This window comes from Lissotriton helveticus, chromosome 3_2 (genome assembly GCF_964261635.1).
Source record: "Lissotriton helveticus chromosome 3_2, aLisHel1.1, whole genome shotgun sequence".
Classification (NCBI taxonomy): domain Eukaryota; kingdom Metazoa; phylum Chordata; class Amphibia; order Caudata; family Salamandridae; genus Lissotriton; species Lissotriton helveticus.
The window spans coordinates 73183808-73200914 of record NC_136062.1 but is presented as its reverse complement, the minus strand read 5'-3'; the positions used below and the strand labels follow the sequence as shown (position 1 = coordinate 73200914).

Sequence of the window (17107 nt, the reverse complement as noted above, 5' to 3'; positions counted from 1 at the left end):
ATTGGGATGGAACATGTTACATTGCCTTCCTACTGCCACCAGTTTTTCTAGCCCCATCTGATTATCATAGAAACACACATCTAGTACACGTCAGACATAGAAGGGAGATTGAGTCCCCGATTGTCGATCAAACTGAAACTACTCTAGAACAATATCAAGATTTCAATAAAGGTTTCTTCTTTTTTATAGGACCTATCCAGAATAGTAAGTTAATACGTAGACTAACCAGAACCCTTGAAGCAGTAGTGAATGAGACTACTTCTGCTCTAGGTAACTTAACCGAAGAGCAATCTGCTATGAGATTTGTCGTGCTCCAAAATCGTCTCGTTCTTGACGTCATACTGGCCGATAGAGGAGGAGCATGTAGAGTCATCGGATCTAGTTGCTGCATTTTCATTCCTAATAACGCGCCGTCTGTTTATTCAGCTATAACCAGACTTCATAAAATTGCCCATCAGTTACACCAGAATCCAGGCACCTGGACATGGTCCGGTTGGCTCTGGAGTATCATATCTACCTGGGGATGGAAAGTATTGTCATTTCTAGGTATTGCAGTAATGATCCTATTCAGTTGCTGCCTCTGTATACAATGTGGCCCTGCGATTTGCGGCATTTGTGCTACCTCTTGTATTCCTAGTCCTAAGTCCCGTTCCAAGACAATTCGAGACGAGCAAATGATGCTATATGAAATGATAGATGGTATCATGAATATTGATGTTTCCTGATGGAAACGTAGGGCACAAGGAGGGAATGTGGAAAAGTAAATTTTGCCATGTCATATGTGCCTACGTGTTCCCCATCTTATGATATATGTGCATGATCGATATGCATGTATTCCCCTCTGATCGATTAAAGACGCAATTACAGTTGTGTCCATCTCTAGTATGCCAGTTTCCAGTCCTCGTGAATACAACGAATATCAGGCCTATGTAAAGCTACGTTGCCACGTTTTACAGTGTGCACGTTAATTCAGAATAATGTCCCCGTTTCTAGGCCTCAAAAGGGCCCGGACTCAGATTCAGCTCCTGTCTCCTGAACACTCTCCGAGGAGCGATACAGCCCCCACCTGTATCCCTGACCCTTAGCTTACTTTCATGTCACGCAGTGCCCGGCTCGGCCTGGCTCTGCCTCCCAGTCTGCCAAGAGTATGTTATGATTCTAGTTATCAGTCCAGCCCTCCTTCTCTGCATTCCTATGCTACTGAATCGCATCAATAGTTTCCGTCATGGTCTAGCCTTTATGTCTCCATGTAAGAGAAATACTGTATTAATATTCATAGAATATTCCTCGCACACACACTACATGTAGAATTATGCATGCACCAGTCTTAATGTCTGTTAGCCTTTGCCCTGATAACTTTTGGATTCTAGCAACATGTTCTCTAAACACTAGATACTAGATATGCCTAGGTACATGTCGCTCTGACCCTCCAGACTTTCGTCTCCTCTTCTAGCGCAGAAGTCATAGCCCCCCAGTTCTCCCTGGTAACACGTCATTGCCAGTTTACGCGCACCACTAGGTTAGAGGTCCCAGCTGCTCAGGTAGCCCCCTCCATGTTTCCGCCCCTTTTATGACATATTCTGTTACGTTTGAATCACATGTCTATGTATACGCCCTGTACACACCTCTTGTTACACCCACTTTATGCCTTATCTTTCGCGACTGCTACAAACTCCGCCTACTGCTACGCCTACTGTACTGAATACAATGTATTTGTTTAACTATAAATATTGTGCACTGTTATTAAAAGTTATCCTTATGCTCCCAGATCCTGCCCCCGGCAGCTGCCATCCCATTCCCATGCAGGCTGTCCTGTTCCTGTCCTTTATGCTTAATTAAAGCCTGTCAACTCTAGCTACCTCGTATCTTGACTCTTATTTATTGAGCTACCCGTTTATTGATTATAGTCAAAAATAGAACCGGTAATTAATTATTTATTTACCACAATATGTTTAAACTTTAAAAACTTTAAAAGGGTGTTGTGCAATTGTCAGCATTAATTGGGCTTTTTCATTAGCTTATTCCAACTTTCTTTTAGGGGAAAATGGTTACAAAAAGATGATTTGTGGCTGATTATGTATGTAATAAAAACTCATCTGAATAATATCCATACAACGGCATAGTAATCATATCCATAATTCAGTCGTAGCACATGCTGTCACATTAAGCAAGGCTACTTCCCCACCCCCCTAGAAAGGACAACGAGTTCTCTAAACAAAACAAAACCTCCAGCAACCTGGGAAATCCCCCTTGCTTTTGTTTTGATTTTGTCCGAGAACTCCTGTAAAGCACTGCAAGAACGGCCAGTTTTAGTGACATCTTTATTGACGTCTTATGTCCAACCTTACGTCAAACCCGGCACCTTTCAGGTATAAATATACCAACGTTGCCTTAAGCAAATACACAGTGGTGGTTTTGGAGCAGAGCAGCTATCTACTTGCCCGAGAGCCCAGCTGATGCGAGAGCCCACAGACGCTGCCCCTCCTCTTTGATGCACTGAGAGAGACGCTGTCTTTTCTCCTGCCGAGAAATCCAGCTCCGGTGTTTCCAGATACCTTCGCGGGTTACTGGGATATCGAGTCCTGAGAGAGAGATACAAGACCTCCTGCTTTCTATTTACCCAGGTACGGAGCTGACTAAACCCTTACAGAGAATTCTTGAGTCAGATTCTTGGCATAACAAACTTAACTTAAACTGCTACTTACTTACTCCTTCCCACGTATTAGGTTTAGGTCAGGTACACCGCGGTAGGCGTATCTAGAAGCACCAGTTGAGTACGATTAGTCAATGTATATATGTATGTATATATTTTATCTATTTTAAAGTATCATATGGCTAAGAAACCATATCAATGCTTTTACAGTATTATTTTATAATCCTCCTTTTACTGTACGCACTTTACTTTACTATGAGTATTGCAATTGTGGCAATTCATTTCTCTTGCATGAGGAAGAAGACTGCTCAATAAATTACACCTTTTATTGAAAACGCCTGTCTTGCTTTTCTCTGCATTCTGGTGAAACTAAGTACGCACATTTGACTGAGTGAAATAGCTGTCTTTTGTTTTCACACAACTCTAGAGATACACTCTTATTCTGGGAGAGCGAAGTTGTCATGTTTTATGGTTGTCAGAAGCTAATCCCTTCTTGTCTATCCAGGGAGGTTAAACTCCTCCTCCTTTATTCGAGAAAGTTTCTAGTGACCTCTGAGCTAGCTGGCAAACCTTAAGTCTAATATAGTCAGTAGAGACCTAGTCGACCTCAGTCCTACGTCTACACTGCTGAATATATTATTCTAATGCGCAGAGCCTATTGGGAATATAGGAACTACACTACATGGCGCCCAACGTTTGGTAAGGCGATAAATCTAACGCAAGACGTTAGAGTAACTCAGTCGTGCTTTTTCACACAGACCCTTTTTTCCCGTAAATACTCCAAAAGACGTCTGGAGTGGGTAAAAGGTCAAAAATCCGCCCGAACTTAGTAGGAAGAGATTTCTATGTATAGTTCTTGGTTTAGTCAACGTTGAAGGATACAGTGTTCCAAAATATTGTGCACCTAATCTTTGTTTCCTTGAAACTTGATCTGCAACAAAAACCTTTCTGTCAGTAAAAATGTCAGAAAGTGACGACGAAAGGGAGGCAGCTAGAATAGCAGCTCGACTCCTAGAGGATGACACTAGTCTCCTACAGACCGACCCGAATGCCATACTCATTCCGGTCAACATAAGAAAAACTATAACTCTTAAACTTATAGAGAATGGACTAACATCAAGAGGTGGTATAGTCGTTTTCGTAATTGAGGCCCATGAATATCGGCAGACAGAGGTATTCTATTCATGGATAAACTTTCCAGTAGCAAACGCTGTCACACACGAATTCCACTATTACAAAATAGAGGAACCTCCGGAAGAGTACACTCCTTTCGAGGAGGTGGAAATCCCATTAAAATACCAAGAGCACCTGCTCTGGTTTAAAGGCGCCCTAAAACATAATAATCACATCACCAGGCTCGGTCCACTAGGTAGACCAGGAGCAACGTGGCCGGTTCTAGCCAGCTACACACCACACCCAGACATTGATAAAATGTCAAGCGAAGAACTCTTAGTTAATATAAAGGAATTAACAAAGGCATATAGAGAGTTGGTTCAATTGGCAACGGAGGATATAACTTTCCTCCAGAAATTGAAAGAGACAGATATAGCAGAACAGCCATTTGAACTTGCCAGAATCATAGAAAAATCCTTTGAAGAACTAGGAAGAGATAGTTTGGGTGGGAAACCAGTAAAACCCCAACTAACTGAAAATCCTGAAAAAATATTTATTAAAAATAATCTAAACACTCCAAAAAAGAGCTGGGATGGAAATAAACAATCCACTCCCAAAGAAAAAAGATTCCAGTCCAGAGGAAGGTCTCCTCGGCGGAGAGAAAGGTCTCCGAACCAAGGACACAAGTCTCCCCAGAGGGAGCCCTCTGAGAAAAGATACAACCTTAGAAATAGGGATAATTTAAAGAAACCTGATAGCTATCAAGATATTGATAGACGTCCCTCTCGATCTTTTCAGAATTCCTCGCAGAAATCGGAAAGAAGAGGACGGTCAGAACACAGGGAAGAGCACGTCAAGTCCAAAGACAAGGAACCTGCTCATCAAAGTAAAAAATTACAATTTCCAAAAAAGAAGGTAGCCAGTATTAAAATAATCAAACATGCCGAGGATACTGAGAACACAGCTGAAAAACGGAGAGTGGGCCCAGACAGTGCTAGACAGCGCACCAGAAGTGACCATAGCTCGCAAGATCCTGATGAATCATCTGGAGACAGTGGACACGAATGAATACATTCAGGTGGAAACTGCAGATACCAGAGTTAGCAAACCTCATAAAATATACGAAATAACATTACGTATAGAGGGAGATAAAACTAGGAAAGTAAGGGGTCTATTTTGGGATAACCTTTCCAAAGGCTATGACATCATTTTAGCAGAAAAAGACTGGCCACCAGAGTTTGTCAGGGAGTGCCCTCATGGCGAAGAAATGATTATGCCGGCCTTCTCAAATCATATTCCAATTCATAAAAAGTATACACTTGCAAGAAAATGGGCAGTAGCCCAAGCTCCTGCATTATATAAAAATCATGTAGGATGGGATGAGGACTCTCCTCCTCACAAAATCCAGTTAAAATGTCAACCAACTGCACAGAGGCAGTACCCAATTAAGCAAGAAGCTAAAAAACAAGTCAGGGAGATCTTAGATCAACTTGAATACCAAGGGGCGATTGAAACATGCACCTCACAAATGAACAATCCTTTGTTTCCTGTCTCCAAGCCAGACAATTCATATCGTCTAGTTTTGGACTACAGACACCTTAACTCATGTTGCAAAACTTTTGCAGTACAAAACTCACACAGTGCAGCACTAATAAATAACATTGTGCGCAAAAAATACAAAACGACATTAGACATCTCCAATGGATTCTTTTGTCAAAACATAGCACACTTTCTCAATAATGGGTTCGCACAAAATTTCTGTCGACTCCTACAGGGGTTCAAGAATATCCCAGGTTTATTCTCATGACATCTATCTGACAGATGATGACTTGGATACTCACTTGAAAAGAGTGAACACCATAATACTTGGGTTCGCAGCAGAGGGTTACAAATTCAACTTTAAAAAGTCACGAATTGCCCATCTAACTGTCCTGTTTTTAGGATGTGAATTATCAAGTGAAGGCAAATGCCTAGCAGACAATTTCTTAGAGAAATGCGCTGTACTCCAAGCACCAAAAACGCTGAAGAACTTACAATCAATACTAGGTTTCCTGAATTTCGGAAGAACATTCTAAATTACGCATAGAGGGTTAAACCTCTCTATGAACTAATAAAACCTGATTTTAAACAAATCAATTGGACTCAAAAACACACAGACATTTTGAGATCATTACAAACAGACATGTTAGCTAAAACAAAATTGCAAACTCGCGATAATACTCGCAACCTTGTAATCCGAGTCATCCCAGGAAGATGCGGATTCACATACCTGACCTCTAATGAGGGAGAAAAGGTACCAATAGCATACAAATCACATTTGTACACAAAAGCTGAAATAAAATTCAGTTCAACGGAAGAAATTCTAACTGCGGTTCAGACTGCTGTAGCAAAAGAAAGAGTCCTAGCACAAGGTAAACGAATAATAATCGTAACACCAGTACCTGCCCTAGAAGCAGTAACAAAAGCAAACATTCCAAATGCTAAAGCGCTACATCCGAGATGGATACAATGGGTTAATTCTCTTGCTGCAACAGATGTAGTATACAGATATGATCCTAATTTAAAAAAACAAGAATTTCTCCAATATGAATATGAATGTCCTCTGCCGACCGAAATCCTGCCTCTAGAACACTACGGTTGTATAATATATACAGACGGATCAGCACAACCCGCAGTTGGGGGTAAGCAGGCTTACAGTGCTGCGTGCGCGATTGTTAAAGGTCGTTGGCACAAAGGAAAATTTAGACCACTGGTCACTGAAACACAATCTCTAGTAGATTGTACAGCTCAGCGAGCTGAACTATTAGCATTTAAGATGGCACTTGAAAATACTGATCGCGAATTCCCCACACTAATAGTGTGCGATTCATATTACTGCGCCCAGTCTTATAATGAATACTTGCAGAACTGGGTTCAAAACGGTTTCAAAGACGCAAAAGGTGGCACAATCAAGCATAAAACACTTTGGGAACAAGTAGTTCTTTTACAGAAAGAACTACAAAAGACTCACGTGATACATACACTGAGTCATCATCGTGATGGCGTTCACGTTGCGGGGAATTCATTGGCTGACGAGGCAGCGAAGGCAGCTGTGCAAACGGCTTCCTTAGCTGCTATCACCCGGTCAAAAACAAAAATAGACAGCGATATATTGCAAGCTGTCAGTGCTACGTAAAAGATGACATAAAATCACTCCCGAAAGGCTTTCCAGTAAAGTACTCATACATAACTGATGCGAATAATGTTCCATTTGCTCGAATCCCTGGAGTGGGAGATAGGGCAGTTCCAAACATGGAACACAGGTTAGGACTAATTACAGCGGTACACGAAGGGCTAGCTTCTGCACACGCTGGTGTTTCCGCCACAGTTTCATTATTAAAACAGAGATATTGGTGGCCACGCATGAGAAAACAAACTAGGAACTTTGTTCTAGAATGTGAAATATGCCAAAGAATGAAAGTATCAACAGTGAAACTGCCAGCACAGACACCCCTTCTAATCTCAGATAAACCATTAGCCTGTGTTTACTGGACCACTGTGGTCCCTTACAAAGGGATGGCAACTATAAATATATCATGGTCGCAGTGGATTCCTGCACGAGATTCATTTGGATGTGGCCCCAGCGCTCGGCTGACGCCAGAACTGTTATAAAAGATTTGCGAGTCTATATCAGCACATACGCAATTGGCATGCTACATTCTGACCAGGGTCCTGCTTTTAGCTCTCGAGCTTATAAGGAGGCTATGACCAGCATGGGCATTGCATTGCGGTACTCTTGTCCCTTCCATCCTGAGGGAAACAGGATTGTGGAAAGAAAAAACCGAGACATAAAGCAATCTATAACGGCGAGGGTATTAGGTTCGGGTGATGGGTGGGTCCAACATTTAACAAGTGTCCAACGTAGTCTTAACAATCTGCCAAGAAATTCTCTAGAAGGTTTCAGTCCGTACGAACTATTGTTCGGAACTAGAATGCATATTCAGGACTTAGATAGTCAGACTTCAGCGGTAGAAGAAAAATGCTTTGATATCAAAGATCGTTTGGCTATTTTACAGGACTTAAATGAAACAAGAAAAGACCTGAGCAACATAAAGCTAAAACAACAGCCAACAGCCACTGAAGAAAAACCACCTGTCCCAGCAAGGCCTGCCTGGATTCCAAAGATTGGGGATCTAGTCAGAGAGAAAATCGCGGTGAAGAAGGAATTTGGGCCTTCTTACAGAAAAGCAGTACCTGTCTTAGCTGTCAACAGAACAAGATCAATTGTACTACCGCCCCTTGCTGGTAAAAAGGAGAACCGAGTTGTATCCATCGACCTGGTAAAACCACAATCATGCGGCCAATAATAAGTAGTAGGCCCAGTGGACTCCCAATAAGTAGCAGAACACCAAAACTTGCTACAATACAAGAGGTTCAAACTGAGAGACTAATCACATTTGATAAACCTACAGTGAATGAAAAAGGACTATGCAACAAAGACATGGAACTTATGCCTCTTAAAACCAAATTGCAACAGTTCGTCAAGAAACACTAGTCTACAAGGATGTAGCCACAGACTATGCTAATGAAACAAAGAAAATTCCAAAAGCAAATGAAAATCCGGAAGCGATTCCAACAATTGACAGAACTGCATCTGGCTACTTCATCAATTTCGATGACTTTACTGAGGATCCGAGCGAACCTGAAGAACAGCCAACAACAAAAACTTTTAAAGACAAAGTAATTGAACTCTTTCATCAACTCAAAGAAACCTATCTGATTTCTCCATGGATTGAATTTTGGATTGTGTTAGGTGTACTTTTCCTCCTACTTTGGCTCATCATGGTTCTTTGTTTGGGAAAATTCATTGAGGGAAAATACAGTACAATGGACACAGCAAGTCAGAACATCAACGTGGTTCTAAAGCCACACAAGTCATCTCACATCGAGAAAAGAGAACTATCATCAGTGAATGTCACAGCCAATCCAATACCCGGTGGGGTAGCTTGGGACAAAACAGATGACAAAATCTATGGCCCGGTCGAGCTCTTGAAGTATCCACACCAGTTTAAGGTTTCATTAAGTGACTTTGTAAAACCGAGCACATTCTCTGATGATTGGGACTTTGAAAGTATTAATGATATGATGTCAGATTTAGTAATGTCAGCAAAATTTACAGAACTTGATTATTTACAGGGTTCATCTAATTATGAAGAAATGTACTGCTACAACCACTTTGCACATCACTATTTGCATAAATCTGCTCAACCTAGAAATGTTTTTAATTATAATCAATGGGAACATTGTGCAACTCCACCAAAAGGCAGTTCAAAAACATTTTACGAGAAATTCCCATACTTCTCAGGGTTTAACACAAGTGATGCAGAAACGTTTTATTTCAAACTGTTAAATAAGACAGGGGTGAAAACAATGCTGACAAACACTAAATTAATCTATTCGGAAACATTTCATGAAAAAATGAGTACATTTGGTTTCGATTTTTGGAAAAACAACATTGAAACAAAAACTATCTGGGGTACCAAAGATTGGCAGGTCCAAGGTATAGAATCATTATTTAGAGCCTGCATGATCCCAGAACAAATTATATTCTTGAATGACACCATTCAACAGACAACCTGTCTTGGCCTAGCCAAAATTAAAGACTTAAACAAACCGTCTATTCCAAAGCCAACACCTGCAGTAATAGCACTACAGATGTTGAGATAGACGTATCCCATATTTTAACCAAAACAGAACACATCCTGATTGGAAAAAATGGTTGATCTGGCCCACAGACACAAATAACTGTCAAGATAGATTCCTGAACAAAATACAGGGGTTCAAATTGACCAGGCCAGACCCTAGATACTCCCAGAGACAACATCCAGGGATAGTTACAACATACAGTGTAGGGAAACTCTGCCTCGAATGGCTACAGAAATCCACACTGGCAGAAATTAAGCAACACTTGACTTTACTTAAAGATGGTGCTGACTTACGTGATTTCATAATGGGACCACGCAAACAGCGTCAAAAACGTTTCATAGCGGCCGGTATATACGCAGCTTACAACGAAGCTTGGAAATAAACGCAAATTGAAACAGCAGAAAAAATACGGGAAATTGACCGTATTAATTTGGAAAAATCACTTTCTGTTGTGGACAATGGGTTAATGACTCTGTCTTCCAGAATATATTCACTGGACAGTATTGTATCATCTGCTATAGATATAATAGAGCAGGACTTACTAATGTTACAACACGCTCAGTCCCAATTACGTTCTATTGTACAGCTTGGCTGGTCGTTGCAAAATCTGCGTTCAGGCTACGTGCCCTGGCGTTTAATCAACACAACGTCATTATTCTCTATCTTTAACCTTACTGATACACAAATCAGCTTGGCACAAAAAGGAGCGGAATATACAATTCTGAGCATTGAAAAACTTGAGAGATTACCATTAACAATGTCAGAACGACCTGTCATTGAATGGATAATACACGGAATCATAACTATTCCGATAACAACTTTCCAATTTAAATACTGTCAAGAGTATATACCAGCAGGCCAGTATGAAAGGTTGGGTAAAGGGTACATTAAGTCATCATGGAAATTGCCTTACACACACACGTTATAGTGAAAAGGAACAGAATGTATTTCTTAGTGGTAATAATTGTAAAAGATCACTAAGTGGTATACTTCTGTGTCAAGGTATTAACTTGCATGGGGCCTGTGAGGGGACTTCAAATAACCTTTCATGTCACCAGCATGGCACACCTGCAACACGAATAGAGCCATTCTTTAGACGGCTTTCTAACGGGAGCTATATTCTAATAGTGGACCACAGATGTTGTGGCATGGTGCCAGGAAAAGCTTATCTCGTGAGCGTTAGTTCCATGGTCACTTGCTGTATGCAAGTATTGTATCCAAACAGCACTCCAGACAGGGAGGCGAAAATGTGGCCCTTTTTAAATATCTCTTCTATTCGAATTGATACTTTAAGCAGAATGAAGTCTGTTCTTCTACAGACAACTGTGCCCTTGACGTCATCCAAAGAAACGTATGATCTGCAAGTTGCAAGGACAACGGCAGAGATACATACACTTTTATCAACAAATTGCCCTCTGCATTTCGCGGAAATGCTAAGCCAAATCCTAAATATGTCTGATACCAGTGGTATCCCACATGTATTTAAGACAATTTTTTCGGGACTGTTAACACCCTTCAAAACAGTTCTGGGCATTTTTCCTAATTTTGTCCCTTCTGTCTTTGGCGGCCTACCACTTCTGTTGGGACTCGTAGCAGGCATTTTATTTTTGATACTTCTGCTTCGATATGGCAAGCCAAGTCGCAGACAAGACTCCAGCAACGATGGAAGAAACGATCCGAGCTATACGCTATCGGGACCGCATAACTAAAGTCCTTGGATTAGCCCGGCTAAGAGATCTGAATATGACCTGGTTTCTTTTATTCAGACCCATCTGGCAGAATTGTATCTTACCTGTGCTTCGATGTATGCTATGCGGAGAAGAATGCGTGTTGGACGTGTGTCTTACACTACAATCAGCAGTACCATCGGATACAGATACTTTGCTAAGTCCTGTAACGGCTCATGCATCGTGTTGTCCCCAGCGGTTACCCATCCTGATGACGGCATTCGTTGAGACTTCTACACTACGATTAGGTGGTAGTGAAGTACGAGATGAGAGGAGCATCACCCAGGTACGACCTTCTGTGAGCATTGCTGATCCTGTCATCGATGATAGCAATCATGCTCAAGACTGCACAGTTGCGGTATTTTCAAACTTGGTTGAACTTTCACCTGAAGCCGTAGACAACTTTTTTGCGAGTCTGTCTGAAATGATGTTCTCCCCTGAACAGAAAGAATAACTTTTAAGCAAACAAGCACACAGCGTTCTATGAACTCTGAATTCGGCCTTCAGCTTTGATAAACAAAAAGCTACTGAAAATATTTGGAACTATCTTTTCCCCTTTACATTTTTAAAGGCACTTGTACTCTGCTTAAAGTAGAACTATTCTTAGAGAACAGAGCTTCTATTTTTAGGAACTCTAGAGACAATATATTACCTCAGCCTCTAGCATATTTACAAATAACTGTATTTATATGTGATGGAATGGTCTTGCCCTTCTTTTCTGTATTAAGAGCCATTTCATGTGTAAATTTCGCAAAATCATTCAGCTGATATGCATCCTTTTTAAATGAATGATTACACTGCTTGAAAAGCTTACAGTACCTATAATAATTTTCATGTATTTCGCATACACCATTTCAAATGCAAATAATGTATTTTGGGGTGGGTTGGTATACACATGCACCTTTTAAATGTTTACTATTGCTTAGTTTTAGTAATGATGGACATTAATTCGTGGAGTGGGTGTAGTGTTTTTATCTAGGAACCTGAATCGATATTTCTATTTTATGCCCTTGTCCGGTTATAATCAATAATATCCATACAACGGCATAGTAATCATATCCATAATTCAGTCGTAGCACATGCTGTCACATTAAGCAAGGCTACTTCCCCGGCCCCCTAGAAAGGACAACAAGTTCTCTAAACAAAACAAAACCTCCAGCAACCTGGGAAATCCCCCTTGCTTTTGTTTTGATTTCGTCCTAGAACTCCTGTAAAGCACTGCAAGAACGGCCAGTTTTTAGTGACATCTTTATTGACGTCTTATGTCCAACCTTACGTCAAACCCGGCACCTTTCAGGTATAAATATACCAACGTTGCCTTAAGCAAATACACGGTGGTGGTTTTGGAGCAGAGCAGCTATCTACTTGCCCGAGAGCCCAGCTGATGCGAGAGCCCACGGACGCTGCCCCTCCTCTTTGATGCACTGAGAGAGACGCTGTCTTTTCTCCTGCCGAGAAATCCAGCTCCGGTGTTTCCAGATACCTTTGCGGGTTACTGGGATATCGAGTCCTGAGAGAGAGATACAAGACCTCCTGCTTTCTATTTACCCAGGTACGGAGCTGACTAAACCCTTACAGAGAATTCTTGAGTCAGATTCTTGGCAAAACAAACTTAACTTAAACTGCTACTTACTTACTCCTTCCCACGTATTAGGCTTAGGTCAGGTACACCAGGGTAGTCGTATCTAGAAGCACCAGTTGAGTACGATTAGTCAATGTATATATGTATGTATATATTTTATCTATTTTAAAGTATCATATGGCTAAGAAACCATATCAATGCTTTTACAGTATTATTTTATAATCCTCCATTTACTGTACGCACTTTACTTTACTATGAGTATTACAATTGTGGCAATTCATTTCTCTTGCATGAGGAAGAAGACTGCTCAATAAATTACACCTTTTATTGAAAACGCCCGTCTTGCTTTTCTCTGCATTCTGGTGAAACTAAGTACGCACATTTGACTGAGTGAAATAGCTGTCTTTTGTTTTCACACAACTCTAGAGATACACTCTTATTCTGGGAGAGCAAAGTTGTCATGTTTTATGGTTGTCAGAAGCTAATCCCTTCTTGTCTATCCAGGGAGGTTAAACTCCTCGTTTATTCGAGAAAGTTTCTAGTGACCTCTGAGCTTGCTGGCAAACCTTAAGTCTAATATAGTCAGTAGAGACCTAGTCGACCTCAGTCCTACGTCTACACTGCTGAATATATTATTCCAATGCGCAGAGCCTATTGGGAATATAGGAACTACACTACAACTGGTAAGATCAGAGGTAAAAATCGGATTTCTCCAGATAAAAATCCATGAAAGAACCCCGTCTAAAAAGCGGACTAAAAACCACGGGATAAAAAACTGAGAACTAAAAAGAAAGATAAAAGCTGTGATAAGATGTATATACACATAGTTAAACAATAGTGCACTTGCTACATATATAGGAAAAAGGGTAAAAACAGTTATACATTTATAAAAAGTAGTGCATTTCTTCCCCATTATTCAGACCATTGGGCATCTTAGTATCGAGAGTTAAAATGTAGTGCGACTCCAGTTGTCGGAGTTTCTTTTCCCTGTTCCCTGATGGATCTAGGCACTAATTCAATGACATAGTAACTCAGCTCTTTCAAATCATTTTTATGTACATGTTTGAAGGGTCTAGCCAGACCCTCCAGGATATCGCGATTTCGTGATTTGCCGCAAAAAAACGGCACTTTAGTAAAAATGCCACGATTTTTACAAAAGTGCCCGCGAAATCGGCACTTTAGTAGAAATCGCGGCATTTTTACAAAAGCCGCTATTAAAGTGCACTCCATTGGCCTGATGATGGAAACCACGGTGGATAAAAAGATTGATAGGATTTTTTTCGAAGCTGATTCAGAGCAAACATCACTATGGAATGAGATATCTGGACCAGCAGATGGCAGTGCACACTAATATTTTGAAACCGTGCTGCTTATTTTTTTCAGTAAAGTGTAGTGTGTTGCTGGCGGCATCCCAGAAAAGAACTAGGCAGGAAGCAGATGAAGCCGACAACATGAATGAGGAAGCCCAGGGAAATGCCATGCCAGGGGGACCTCATAAAGGCAGCATGGAGGAGGCACCCCCGGGAGACGGCACGCTGGAAGCATCAGAGGGAGTTAACATGCAGGAGGCAGCTCAATAGTGCATCGTGCACGACGCGACAGAGGCTAGCAGCCTGCATCAGGTAGCTCATGAAGACAAGGTGCAGGAAGTTATGCAGGAGACAAATCAAGGTGGCAGCATGCAGAAAGTAACGCACGGGAGCAGCGTTCAGGAGGGAAAAGGGGGAAGCAACGTAGAGGAGGAAACAGAAAACACAATTCGGCAAGATAAACAGAAGAGTAAAGTTCATAAGCAAGCCCAAATGCATAGCAAGCAGGTGGCAGCTCAGGAAGGCAGAGTGCCAGAGAGTCGTAGAGACTGGATACAGCGCCATCCCAAGTTCTTGGAGATGATGGCGCTGAATGTTGCTAGCAGCACTGACGTCTACACCACATTCCTAGTTTATCTAGACCTTGTGGAAGGGCGGAACTGGCATGAGGTGCGGTACAAGGCGCTCAGAGACCTGCAGTTAATCTGTCTCTGTGCGCGGGAGAAGGAAGGGCAGTGCCCCCAGGTTGTGGTGCCAACGTCAATTGGAATGTCCTATAGTCATGAGAGAATTCAGCACATCATGGAGCGGACACGGAATATGGAGGCGGAAGAGGATACGCCGTCATCTGTCGTGTTGGTGATTGTGGCTTCGGACTCCACCGTGGTGTATTACAGGCTGACGGAGGGGTTTGTGACACCCAAGCCCTCGGATATGATCGAAGATATTGACAATAAGCAGTTCCGGAAGAAGCGACGGAAGCTTTGATGTGGACGTTATTAACTCTTGTAGGAACTGCACATATTCTGTAAAAGGCATTTGTTACAAAGTAAAAGTATTTGCATCTCATATCTAAAAAAAAAAAAAAAAAAAAAAAATGGAGTGTGTGGTCTCAGATTCTCAGTTCAGTGATCTTCAGTCCGTCCCCGTCTCTCTTGAGGGAGCGCAAAGGGTTGTACACGAGGAACCGGGCTCTGACAAGACGTCGGGCTGAGGGTGGCTCCTTCACTACACGATCAGATGGTCCTTAAATGCAATCTAATTTCCTAAAGTACACAGTAAACGGTGCTTTAGAGAAGAAATCGGAGCCTCGCGCCACTTTCAGAAATGTCTGTGTACATGCTAGCTGTGAAATACATTTTTGATAAGGTGAAAGGACACCACCTCTTCACCCTGTCCCAGAACTGAAATGTTCTCCGTGTTGTGCCATGTAACTCCCTGGGGGGTTCAGCCTGTATTTCTGGAGACTCCACTCCTGTCAAATGTAGTGCGGACTGTTCGAGAGAATCCTGCACAGCTAATAGACATTGCCCCAGATTGGACGTGGAATGGCTGTTTTACCAATCTGTTACTACTCAGGATGCTGCGTCTTCTTCTGCGTCCATACAGAGCGGTCCGCTCTGCACCGAGATAAGAGGGTCCTTTATACGGATTACCAGACTGTGCGGCTGCACGCTTGGAGACTGAGGGGTACCAGTTTGAGTACTGCCGAATCTATCTATGCATGTTGCTGTAGCACGTGCTCAGTGGTGTGTGTGGGTAGGCATCAACCCCTTTATTGCAGATGCTGCCACGGGTGCTAAAGGTGTGCTACCCTCAATTGACATCCACAAAGTTACCTTACGCACCCATAGCTACCTCTGTGAGTGTAGGTATCACCACCTCTCCAAGCAGGGCAGACTTGCATCCTGAAGATGCAATGATGAAACGCTCTAATCAGCTCACCCATGTACTGGGCCTTGATGAGGGAGAGGATCAGCTGGGTGTCATCGGCGTAGGAGGTGATGTTGAGGTCGTGCAGTCGGGCGACGTGGGCGAGTGGTGCCATGTAGATGTTAAACAGCGTAGGGCTGAGGGATAAGTCCTGGGGTATGCCACAGATGATCTTGGTGGCTTCGGAGCGGAAGGGGGGAAGGCGGACGTTCTGTATTCTGCGCCAGAGAGGAAAGAGGAGGTCCACGCCAGGGCCTTCTCTAGGATCCTGGCGTCGTGGAGGCGTGTTCATAGTGTGCGGTGGCAGACCGCGTCGAAGGCGGCTGACAGGTCCAGGAGGATTAGGGCCGCTGTTTCTCCGTTGTCTAGTAGGGTCCTGATGTCATCGGTGGCGGCGATGAGGGCAGTTTCAGTGCTGTGGTTGCTGCGGAACCCAGACTGGGAAGGGTCCAGGATGCTGTTCTCCTCGAGGTAGCAGGTCAGTTGTTTGTTGACGGTCTTCTCTATGACCTTCACCGGGAACGGGAGCAGGGAGATGGGCCGGAAGTTCTTGAGGTCCTTGGGGTCCGCCTTGGGTTTCTTGAGTAAGGCATTGATCTCGGCGTGCTTCCAGCTCTCCGGGAAGGTTGCTGTCTTGAAGGAGATGTTGATGACTCTCCGGAGATGGGGTGTGATGGCTGTGCTGGCTTTCTTGAAGATGTGGTGTGGGCATGGGTCTGAAGGAGATCCGGAGTGGATGGTGTTCATGATCGTGATGGTGTCGTCGTCGTTGGTCCAGGAGAGTATGCGGTTGGTGCTGGTGGTGGTCGTGGGGGCAGAGGTCTCAGTGTTTGTTGGGGCGGTCATGACGTTGAAGCTGTTGTGGATGTCTGCGATCTTGCAGGCAGTCTTTTGCTTTTCGAGGGAAACAAAGTGTCTACATTGTAAATAAACCAAATATACATAGCTTCATGTTGTTAAATAACTAAAAAAACTAAGATATCTGTGTTTGTTGTAGGAAAAATGGCCAAATAAAATGCTCCAAAATTGCCGCTAAATTTCCATATTTGTGCCGCTAAATTTCCATTTTTGTGCCGCTAAATTTGCTAATCAATGCCGCTATATC

The 17107-nt window shown here is 42.6% G+C and overlaps 1 protein-coding gene and 1 pseudogene across 2 annotated transcripts in view; one reads left to right on the top strand and one right to left on the bottom strand.

The window, feature by feature from the left end:
* Nucleotides 1-15057, top strand: part of LOC144826392 (uncharacterized) — a 46442-nt pseudogene extending 31385 nt beyond the window's left edge.
* Nucleotides 1-17107, bottom strand: part of DMXL2 (Dmx like 2) — a 1907871-nt gene that overhangs the window by 408380 nt on the left and 1482384 nt on the right. The gene's annotated exons all lie outside the window — the stretch shown is intronic.